At 37.7% G+C, this 12726-nt stretch overlaps 1 long non-coding RNA gene across 1 annotated transcript; it reads right to left on the bottom strand.

Annotated features, from left to right (window-relative positions):
• Positions 1-444: 444 nt before the first annotated feature.
• Positions 445-12516, bottom strand: LOC126827452 (uncharacterized). Its single transcript, XR_007682704.2, has 5 exons — positions 12360-12516; positions 8930-9097; positions 1971-2092; positions 1477-1646; positions 445-795 (listed from the first exon to the last, which is right to left on the bottom strand). It is a non-coding gene; the product is annotated as an uncharacterized LOC126827452 (long non-coding RNA).
• Between the last annotated feature and the right edge of the window lie 210 nt (positions 12517-12726).

Below are 12726 nucleotides of genomic sequence, written 5' to 3'. Positions count from 1 at the left end.
GAGAAGGGATGATCTAATAACAAAAATACGGAAAAACCATGATTGCCATGCATGATACGCTCATATTTTGCAAGACAGGGATGTCACAAATCGATAGGGCTCATCTGCTCAATGTCTCAATGCTTCACATTTAATTTTAAAACAGTCGTGGGGGAGAGGAACTGAATGACAGGGTTCATTCTTCGTCGACGATCAATATAAGGATGAAAATCTCGATAGTTTTCATTCTCTGGTGATCACAGTTCACTCGAAAACTTACAAACTTTGTTACAATATTTTGAAAAGGCAAGGGCAAAAATTAAGGACATTAGGAGCCTATGAGCACCAAAATAGTCAGGGATCCTTTGTCGATGAGACATTTAAACAAAAGGATGACTACAATATCTTTAAACAGATATCTATATGTGCTTGGGATGACCAGGAACAAAAAAATAACTTTGTAACTTAAAAAATTTGAAGTAAATGTATCATTCAGTACAGCGAAACTACAGAGTCAACACCACAACATCAATTCTTTCAGAGATGCCTTAATATATCCTAACACTGCAAGTCTTCTACTGTATTACCAAACCAAGTTCATATTATTAAACGTTTTCTATATCGGCCATTAGGGGCTACTATTGAAATTTTTGTATGGAGCACCATTACAAACATCTGGATTAAAAGATTTAGGGTCTATACCTAAAATTGTAAATACAGCATCAGAACCTCCTTGAATCTGGTTGTGTTGGGCTATTTTTGTATTGAAGACAGTGTGTTGGCATGTTTTATGACATCTCGGTCTACTCTTTAAAACTGTAAAAAAAAAAAAAGCAGAAATAAGATTAAACATTGGAAATATCTAATAATCATTACAAATATTTTGCAAAATGTCTTATTCAATATTCCAGCAATCTCATATTGTTTGATCAGGGTTCGAATCGTGGGGATACTGAATGTAGAATAGGTTCAAAATGAAATGAGGTTTAACGTCCTACTGTTCTGAATTGGGCTAATGAAGACGGACATACGCCATACAGTGTCCCCCGACAACGACACTACGGCCTACTCTTATATCGAATTCCAACTGTCAAGGGATCTTTTACGTTCACACCAATGTGTACACGGGACCACGGTTTTTCGTCCCATCCGAACGACTAGATAGTGATACAGGACGGAGGGCCTGACAAGAAAACTGACAAGGGGAATCACGCCGGAAAATCTGGATGAACTTTCTCGGCCAATGCCGAGATCGAACACCCACCGTGATCCCCCAGAATAGGTTCAACTGAGTGGGTGGCTGAAAGACCATTCGTTGCCTCTTAAAACGACCGTGGCGTCGAATTTGACCTTTATCAATTCTTAGGAAGTTCTATAATATGAACAATACTGAAGATGTGACAGTTCTAACAAGGTTAATGATCTATAATAGTAAGATACACCACATGAATTGTCGATAATGTGATAATATAACTCAAATACTGAAACTTTATTTACCTTTGTTGTTTTACAACTGTTCAAGTAGTGATGCGTAGATCAATAATACCAGGATTAAAGATTTAGAGGAAATATAGAAAAACATCAAGATGTCCTCCAGACTGGTGTTGTGCGGTTTTTGTATTGAAGACGCTTAACGTTTTTATGACTTCAAAATTTCATGAAACTGTCTGAAAGCAATTAGATAGGTTTAAACATTGGATATATTATAGTAAACACATTTTCAACATTTGACACTAGTAGTCAACAAACGGGCATCGACCAAACGTAGCAGTTTGTAGTATATGTAACAGCATTTGCCTCACAAAACTTGTGTTAAGCTAACAAATTCTACTAACCCATCCCTCTGGACGCGCAACTTTCTCCAGTTATTTGAATTTATATCCATATTAATAGTAACAATTCTTTCAAATGAAGGTCACTGGTCTATAATATTAAGATATGACGCCCGAAATTGTCGAAAATTGTGATAGAAATAATACATCTTTATTTACCTTCCTGTCATCTAGATTGAAGATTGTGTTTATACGGAAACTAGTAAATACACCAATTTCTCGAAACTGTTGAGCTATTGAAGACAGTGTTAACGTTTTATGACTTCTACAATCTCTAAGTTCTGAAAGCGTTAAAAATAAGTACAAAGGATACAGTAAATGTTTTGTAGTATGCCTTGATCAATATTCCCTCACTCAGCTGTTTAAGCTTTCTTGATTTGACTCAAAACAGAACATATTAGTTTTACCGATTGTGACAAGGCCCCAACTGGGTGATTGAAAAAGACCATTTGTTGCAAATGATACTCCGGCAATAGGACAGGATTTGCCTTTACAATTCTACCCACCCAATCCCGCTAAAACATTGCATATTTATCTTTCTAGAAGTTTATAAATCATCGATCAATTGCTTATCAGTGCTTAAAGATACCTTATGGGAGATTAGATAACGAGTTGGGAGTTCTCACTATAATAGTTAAAACTAGATAATGTAAAGGCAATTTGCTGAAAATTTCAGTCAAATTGGTCCACTATGAACCGAGAAATAAGCGATCGAAAGTTCCGCATAGCCTCGGTCATCGGTACGACATAAATCATAGTCTCGATTATCCATTTAATCGAGAAGGAAAGTTATGCAGCAAATCGGATCACAATCCAACAAATTTCGTAGGTTAGCGTTGACATCGAGAGTTGATTACGGTCTGGATACGTTAATTAATGTCTAATTAATAGTTTATTCTACATTTAAGACCAAAAGAAAGACCTACAATAGGCAGATTTAGCTCTTGCATAATGTATGTTTAATGTGAGCAGAAAATGTTCATTATTGAAGCAAAAATATGTCCCGAATGGTGCCAGTCAAACATATTTAATAGTCCATTTTTGTTACTTGGTATTAAGTTATGAATAAGTAATGACAAGTCTTTAAATCTAATTTTCATTTGTTCAGATTTTTTATAATAATCACATTAGTTATCATTTTGAGGAACACGTGTTAGCCCCGAAATGATCGAAGTTTGTGTCGAGTGGACGTTAAACCCCATTTCTCTCGCTCCATTTTGAAGAATGAAAGGACAAAATACAAAGTATAAAATACTGTTTGTGTAATAGGTGTCCAGAGAGAGAAAAAGAGAAATGGGGTTTAACGTCCACTCAACACAAACTAGGTCATTTCGGACTAACATATGGTTTAATTTTATTTCAATAATTCGCTTGAGCGCAGGGGTCTTTAGCAGTGGGAGGAAACCGGAGGACCCGGAGAAAACCCACGAGGTTGGACAGGCGACCCTACTCCTTGTCACGTACAACCGGGGATTCGAATAATAGGTGTCCAAGAAGAATGATCAGTAATTGTGTCAAAGATTGGGCTCAGTAGAAAAATGGATGTTATAATTGACAGACTAATTCAAATTAAAAGTCTTAACTAATCAAATCAATTGGCCCAGCAGAAAATTCTCATCTCCGAAGTTAGTCAAGGCATTGAACTTAGAGACTTGGCAAGTGGAATTTTCCCCATCCGTATCCGTGCCGTTACGTTATGTGTCGCGTCAATGCAGTTTTAAAGTTTTGGCAGATTTTCGCGCCGCATACGCATGGGTAGCTGAGCCGAGTTCTATTACGTGAGCATGATGGCAGTTATCTACCAAAATCAACATTAGTACTAGTCAAGTGCCTAGCCTAGAAATTCCTAAAGGGAGTAAAGTCGATCAACAGTATCATAAGGTCCGTCATTGAGTCAACTGACGGTTTCGATTCTCCGGTGGTACGTGACAAGGAGTAGGGTCGCCTGTCCAACTTCGTGGGTTTTCTCCGGGTCCCCCGACTACTAAAGACCCCTAGGCGCAAGCGAATTATTGAAATAAAATTGACCGATATGTTAGTCCCGAAATGACCTAGTTTGTGTCGAGTGGACGTTAAACCCCATTTCTCCTACTTTGCCCGAGCAGAAAATTCTCATCGTCGAACTTGTCAAGGAAGTGATGTACTGAAATTATACACCAAGTTTCACTCAGAAATCAAAGTTATGTCCCAGAAAATGTTCATTATTGAATTTAGTCAATGTACTGGTGTAATGACACTATAGGAAATGCCCATTATCGAAATTAGTCTCGATTGATATAATAAAGCTATACATGAAGTTGGAAAATTCTAGCTTAGTTAAAGATACATTATGGGAGATTCGATAACGAGTTGGCAGTTCTCACTATAATAGTTAAAAACTAGATAACGTAAAGGCAATTTGCTGAAAATTTCATTCAAATTGATCCACTATGAACCGAAAAGTAAGCGAATGAAATTTCTGCCTAGCCTCGGTCATCATTACTAAAGTCAGTACGATAAACAGCATAGTCTCGATTATCTATTTAATCGTTTAATCGAGAAGGAAAGTTATGCAGTAAATCGGCTCACAATCCACTTAAGATCGCAGGCTAGCGAGGCCATCTAGAGTTGATTATGGTCTGGATAATTTAATTAATGTCTAATTAATAATTTAGACAACATTTCAGGCCTAAAGATAGACCTGCAATAGACAGATTTGGCTCTTGCATAATGTATGTGTAGTAGGGTGTTTTAGCCCCTTTAAATATTTTAGTAGGGTGTTATAGCCACTTTAACTATTTCAGTCAGTCTCTATTGTCTTGAGTATCCAGCTAGCCTTTTCTTTCCAGTGGTGATATTTACTTTAGTTTAAAGTTTAAAAATGCTATTGTTATAAGGTAGTGAGTAGATTTCATTCCCTTGGAAACCTGCTTTGTTGATTTTGGTTACTAACTTCACTCTTCTATTTTCTACCCATCTTTAAACAGCTCTTCTTAATTACAGCACAAATTAATCATTTATTTCAAGGTAGGTTTTGTATTTGTTTGACTGGACTAGACATTTTAAACTATATAAATAATTCCAAACTATTAAAGTAAATATTAGCAAGTTAATAATAATATATATATAGAAATTAAATAACCTTATATTTCATAAGTAAATGTTGATTAAATATATTTTTCCCTCATGTGTAAAGTCTTTTAATTGTTATATCTATTTGTTTTATAGTGTTTCGTATTGTGTTGACTATAAAGTGTATAACTTTATAAATCATCTTTATTTTCCTGGAAAAAAAGCACCTGTCTTAGGGTATGTTTGAAATATGTATTTATATCTTGAATCTTTGTTAGAATGGTTCAATGTAAATAGATAGTCTTCATTTTAATGCATAATAATATAGTACTTATATTATAACAGAGATACCGTATTTAATAGTTCACTTTTGTAAATAATCATTTTGTATCTTTTCAGTGTTTTTGTTATGTGTATGAAGTGCATTTTGTCCTGAAATAAACTGTTGTATTGTTAATTGGAGTCAACTAGTCTATACAACTTTACCCACGACCTGGACTGCCGGATAGTCTGTCTGTCCGTCAAAACTCCTGCTACATATGTTTAAAAGCAGTAACTGTCCCAAAGAGTGACGAAAGACCCATAATTTGAAAGTCCACTGCTTTCTTTCGAAGGCGGGGGGCAACCAGCGGCTGCCAGGCAGGATACGCCCACATTTTCGAGAGATGGATAGAGAACAAGCTAACAAGAAAGTGATTTTTCCTACAATCAAGGGCCATAAGTCAGGAAATTACAATTCGATATGCAAATATCGAAAGGAACTGAGATCTTTGTGTTATAAACTTACATTTCAAGTTTCAACAAAATCGGATAAAAATTGTGGCCTCTATAGGGTCCACAACCTTGATACACCATATTTTAATGCTATTTGAGAACGAACGGCGGCCATTTTGTCTGTCAATTTTGGGTCAATTTTCACGAAATACGAACTCAGTCGTCCTTAGCGTGTAACGGTGATATAATACGATTTTTTAAATCGGATAAAAAGTATGACCTCTATAGGGTCTACAAGCTAAAAACGCGATTTTTCGTACAATCAGGGGCCATAATTCAGGAAGATACGGTCCGATATGCGCGAATATCGAAAGGAACCGAGATCTTTGGGATATAAACTTACATTTCAATTTCAACAAAATCGGATAGCTAGCGGCTGCCAGGCAGGATATGCCCACATTTTGCAAGAGATGGATAGAGAACAAGCTAAAAACAAACAGGATTTTTTGTACAATCAGGGGCAATAATGCAGAAAGTTATGGTCTGAAATGTACAAATATCAAAAGGGACAGATCTTTGGGATATAATGATATGTTTTAAGTTTCATCAGAATCAGATAAAAATTGTGACCACTAGAGGGTCGACAACCTGCGTATTGCCTACTTTTACACGATTTGCGTACAAAGAGCGGCCATTTTATTGGGCAGTTTCATTTCGATTTTCCCGAAATTCGAATTCAACCTTCATTATGGTGGAATGGTGAAATATTTAAACGGTTTTTAAAATCGGAAAAAAATTGTGGCCTCCAGAGAATCTGCGAGCTAAAAATGCCATTTTCGAACAATCAGGGGTCATAATCCAGAAGTTAAGTTTGTGTATCCACGATTATCAAAAGGATCCAAGATCTTAGTGTGTAATAGTGATATATTCACACATTATTTTTTTTTAAATCAGATAAAAATTGTGACCTCTACAGGCACCACAAGCTAAAAACGTGATTTTTTTGTTCAATCAAAGGCCATAATTCAGGAAATTACGATACGATATGCGCGGATAACGAAAGGTACCAAGATCGTTGGGTTATAAACTTACATTTCAAGTTTCATCAACATCAGAAGAAAATTGTGACCTCTAGAGGGGTCCACAACATTGATATACCATATTTTTACGCTAATTGTGTACGAGGGGCGGCCTCAGGCATCCTTAGGGTGTAACGGTGATATACTAAAACGTTTTTTAAATCAGATAAAAATTATGACCTCTATAGGGTCCACAAGCTAAAACGTGATTTTTCGTACAATCAGGGGCCATAATTCAGGAAGTTACGGTCCGATATGTGCGAATATCAAAAGCAAACCGAAATCGTTGGGTTAGAAACTTACATTTAAAGTTTCATCAAAATAGGATTAAAATTGTGGCCTCTCTAGGGTCCACAACCTTGATATAAGATATTTTTACGCTAGTTGAGAACGAATGGCGGCCATTTTCTCTGTCAATTGTTTTGCCGATTTCACGAAATTCGAACTCAGTCGCCCTTAGGGTGTAACGGTGATATAATAATACGTTTTTTTTTTTAAATCTGATAAAAATTATGACCTCTATATGGTCCACAAGCTAAAAACGCGATTTTTCGTACAATCAGGGGCCATAATTCAGGAAGTTACGGTCCGATATGCGCGAATATTGAAAGGGACCGGGATCTTTGGGTTATAAACTTACATTTCAAGTTTCAACAAAATCGGATAAAAATTGTGACCTCTATAGGGTCCACAAGTTTCGATCTGATACATGACAATATCGAAAGCAGCCGAGATCTTTTGGATATAAACCTATATTTCAAGTTTCGTCAAAATCGGATAAGAATTGTGACCTGTAGAGTGTCCACAAACAATTGTTGACGGACGGACGTCCGGACGGATAGGGGCGACGACAATATACGTCCACATGAAAATGTGGGCGTATAATAAAAATTGTGACCTCTGGAGGATCCATAAGCTCAACGCGCGATATATCGCACAATCAGGACCAAATTCCAGGAAATGAAATGGGTTTAACATGCTACTGTTCTGGATTAATGAAGACGAGCATACCATACAGTGTGCGTTGAGGGAAATTTTGCCTGGACAGCGGCGCTATGGCCTGATCTCGTGGAATTCCAACTGCCATGGGATCTTTAACGTGTACGCCAGTATGTACACGGGACCTCGGTTTTTGGTCCCATCCGAACGACTAGACAGCTTTTCTGACAGTCCCCACCCCCCGTCCTGCAACACTGACAAGAGGAAACACCCACGCCGGAAAATCCTGACGAACTAAATTCCAGGAAGTTATGATCCGATGTGTGCTAATATCGAAAGGAACCGAGATTTTTTGGATACGAACATATTTTCCGTTTCGTCAAAATTGGATAACCAGCGGTTGACGGACAAGGTACGTCCACATTTTGCAAGAGATGAATAGAGAACAGGCTAAAAAGGAAAACGTGATTGTTCGTACAATCAGAGGCCATAATCCGAGAAGTTATGGTCTGAAATGCGAATATCGAAAGGGACAGACCTTTGGGATATAAAGATAATTATTTTAAGTTTCATCAAAATCGACAAAAATTATGACCTATAGAGGGTCCAAATCCTTCGTATTACATACTTGTACACAATTTGCGTAAAATTAGCGGCCATTTTGTCGGGCAGTTTGGTTTCAATTTTCCAGAAATTCTAACTCAAACCTTTATTATGGTGTAACAGTGATATATGTAAACCATTTTTAAAATCTGATAGGCATTGTATCCTTTACAGGATCCACGAGCTAAAACGGTGATTTTGCGTACAATCAGGGTCCATAATCCAGGAAGTTATGGTCTGATGTGTAAATATCCATGTGCAAATATCCAAAGGAACAGATATTTGAGATAAATATAAACATATATTTTAAGTTTCAAAATCGGACAAAACCTGTGACCTCTAGCAGGCCCACAACTTAGGTGTTCCATACTTTTACACAATTTGCGTCCAAGGAGCGGCCATTTTGCCGGGCAATTACGGTCCGATTTTTGGGATATAAACCTATGTCAAGTTTCTTCCCAATTGAATAAAAATTGTGACCTGTAGAGTGCCCACAAATTGTGGACGGGAGGACAGATGGACGGACAGGGGCAACGACAATATACGTCAACATAAAAAATGTTATTTTTTGGTAACTTCCGATACATGCCAATATTAAAAAGGAACCGAGATCTTTGGGATAATAGCGACCTGTGGGGTCTACAAACAAAATGTGAACGGACGGACTGGCGGACGACGACAATATCCGTCCACATGAAAATGTGGTCGTATAAAAACTGCATCTTTATTTACCTTTTGGTCATTTTACCGCTTCTCAAGTGATGCTTACATTAATAATTAAAGATTTAGGATCTGTCGGGAAAACATCAAAACGTCCTTCAAAATGGTGTGTTCAGCTAATTTTGTATTGAATGCAACTTGCAAACGTTTGGGACTACTCGATTCATCTTTTAGAACTGTCTGAAAGCAGAAAGATGTGAGGATTAAACATTGGAAATATTTACTAAGTACAAACTAAAATATTTCGCATAATTGACACCAGCGGTTGCCATGCAAGACACACCCACATTTTGCAAGAGATGGACAGCACAAGCTCAAAAGCGATTTTCGTACAATAATGTATAATCAATATACATAAGTTTCATCAAAATCGATTTTTCGTACGATCAGGTCATAACCCATCAGTTACGGTCCGATACATGCAAATATCGAAATGGGCCGCGGTCTTCGGCACATAAACCTATACTCAGCCAAATTAAAAACTTGACACTCGGGATATTTGGGACTAGATTTTTAATATTTGGTTTAAGGCAACTATTTTAGTGTTATGTTGTGCACAGACGACCTTGACATCAACAGAAAGCAAGAATACGTCTCGCCGAAAGTCCTTGACATTGATAACGTTCGTTATGTTACAGTACCCCCCAAAATGAAATTCACAGACTTGGAGAACAATCGGAATAAAGTGTTTAGTAACGGTTGTGGCCTCCTCTAGCGTCTCGTACTGCCACACAACGTCTTCTCGTGGATCTCAGAACATTAGTAAACACTACCCGAGGAAGACGTCGCCACTGCTCAGCAAGAGCATGTTGAAGGTCCTGCAACGTCAGTGGTGGATTCACTTGCTGACGAACACGTCGACCCAGTTCGTCCCAGATGTGTTCAATAGGATTAAGGTCGGGGCTAAGCGACGGCCAATCCAGGACTTGGACACCGGCATTTCTTAAAAAATTCTGGGTAGCAATTGTTGTATGGGGTCGAGCATTGTCTTGTCGAGCATGGACGTTAGTCCAGGCCCATGTCTCTGCATAAACGGGAGAAGAACAGGTTGCAAAATCTGATCCCTGTACTGGACAACATTTAAGTTCCCTTGGACAACAACAAGAGAACGTCCATGTGCACAAAAAGAACCCCAAACCATGACGCTGCCGCCACCAAATCGGTCAACTTCTCTGACGCATACTTGAGCGTACCGTTCACCTCGTCTGCGGTACACTCGGGCCCTGCCATCGGCAAATCTCAAAGTGAATCGAGATTCGTCACTAAAGACAACCGAATTCCACTGTCTTTGAGTAAATCTTATGTATCGTGTGGCCCACACAAGTCGGTTACGGCGATGAAGACCAGCAGCCTGCAAGCGATTTCGAACAGTTTGTGCAGTTACCCTTCCACCAAACATCTCTCTACTTGTGGAGGTTGCAGTGACAAATCTGTTTCTAAGATGACGTAATCGTATTGCTTAATCTACCTGGAGTGACGTCACACGTGGCGCTCCCGCTCTTGGGCGGTCGGCACTAGTTCCAGTTTGAAGCACTCTCATTCTAAGATTAATTATTGTCTGGCGTGAACAATTAAAGGCTCTTGCAACAGTGACCACAGACTGACCAGCATAGAGCCTACCTATAGCACGTAGACGTTCTACATTTGAAAGGCGCGGCATTTTCTAACAAAGATGAAAATAACAATTTTAATTTGTTTTTCCAGTTCAAGTTACGTGTGTGTGTTCAGTTTAAGCAAACTTGCATCGATTGACCTCACGAGTTTGTTTTTCAGGTTTTTCATCTTTATATTTGGGGTCAGTGTAATAGGAAATCAAAGGGTGTTTAGCACCAATTTCTGGAACCTTGAAATAGCCAAAAATGGTTCTACAAGCACATAATATTAATGTAATATGAATGTTTGTAAAGTGATTTATTTTCAATTTTGGAACAATTCAAATTGAACGACAGTCCTTATCGCCTGCTTGGTGCATTATATTGTGAATCAGGCTTTACTAATTACTTCCACATTGTGTTGTAGGATGTTTTTATTTGTTAATAATAATGTACATTTGTAGAGCGTCAAATCCATCCAAAAGCATGCTCAAAGCGTAATGAGACACTAGTTGTATACACACAGTGAACAGAATGTCTAATTCTCGTAGCATTCTCGAAATAAGTGAGTCTTCAGCTGTGATTTGAAAGTAGTTAGAGTTCCACTGTTTCGGATTTTCAGTTTTGAGTGTGGAACGACAAGAGTGTTCTGGTAATAAGATCAAGGACCGATTTGGTTGATATACTGTTAGTAGTTCGGATAAATAGCTGGGTGCAAGATTTGGGAGCCAATGTAAGGATTTTAGAATAGGTGTTATGTGAGATGTTTTGGATCGTGATATGATTCTGGCTGCTGTATTCTGTATTTTCTGTAGTTTGTAGAGATTTGATTGATTGATCCCAGACAACAAACTGTTACAATAGTCTATTCTGGACAGAACTAGTGACGGTACTACAAAATGACACCCGAAACCATATGGTACACGACTCGTGTACAGATTATAAAATGTTTATTTTGTCTTAAATATTGGATATTGGGATCCTATAGTTTTACGGCAAGATATCAATATTGATTGAAGTTTGTCAATATTGAATTCTTATTCATGTTTTTAATTTAGAATATTATGGAGTTAGAGAATTAGCTCCTTTAAGGGAGTTATTGGCAGCCACTAACGTTGTTGTAATCAATGTGGACAACTTGCGCAAAGGATGTCCTTATAACCAAGAAATGGTTTCACTACTGATGTCTTCTGTCTTGCTCCAGGCACAGTAGTGGACCGCCCTAAGGCCTTTGAGCAAGTTGTAGTTATTTGTTGACTAAAATAGTTACTAGCCTATAACTCCCTTAATTTCCAATTACACTGACCCCTGACTGTAGTGTTCATAGCTTAACATGTAATAAACCAATTCCCATTGCTATACGAAATTTCTGTTCATTTTAAAATGGCTGCCGAACCAGAACCGCATGATTTCATGTCACTCGAAAATACAGAAAAACTTTTCGGTATGATAAGATTAAGATTTCGGTTTTCCACCTTTGACTATTTGTAACAATTACTTATTTCCATGCAAACTGTGGTGATATATGTTGAAAATTTTGCAACTCCTAATTTTACTTGCTCAAAGCCTCGAATAGTGTATCAATTGTAGCCTTGAAAAAGAATTATCACGGCTACAAATACTATTGTGGTTGTGGAACGGGGGGGGGGGTAGCAAGACGAACGACATCAGTATTTGAACCATTTCTTGGGTCGGGACTTCACCACTAAACCATGACCTTAACAATGACCGAAGTATCATTTCTCTAGTAGAGAGCAGAGCCGATACAGTTTACGTTACTAAAGTAACTACATTTCTCCATCTCCATGATAATCAAAATTGCAAAATCATAGAATAATCATAATACTTACAAGTATGTGTACTAACTATCGCAAATAAATCACGCAGATCGCCATAATGACATAGCCTTCTAACCAGTTACATGAAATATCTGTCTATATGAATATTTTTTTGACGGTGTCACACAAATGAAACAAACTTTACTTGTGTTCCGATCAAAATCTGTCGTTAAGAGATAAAAACAAGTTCAAATAGCTCACTAGTCTCAATCACAACCAATCAAATGACGATAATAGAACAGGCAGTTCACGTGCTATCAATGCAATCACGCCTGCAACCAGACATGTAAACAAAATACATGTAAAACATTCAATCCTAGCAAATGTTGTCATACATCCGACAAATTAACTATAAAACCAAATATTTATTAAATCAATG

The sequence above is a fragment of the Patella vulgata genome, chromosome 7 (assembly GCF_932274485.2).
Source record: "Patella vulgata chromosome 7, xgPatVulg1.2, whole genome shotgun sequence".
Taxonomy (NCBI): domain Eukaryota; kingdom Metazoa; phylum Mollusca; class Gastropoda; family Patellidae; genus Patella; species Patella vulgata.
Note: the sequence above shows the minus strand (reverse complement) of the source record. Positions and strands in the feature narration are given on the sequence as shown.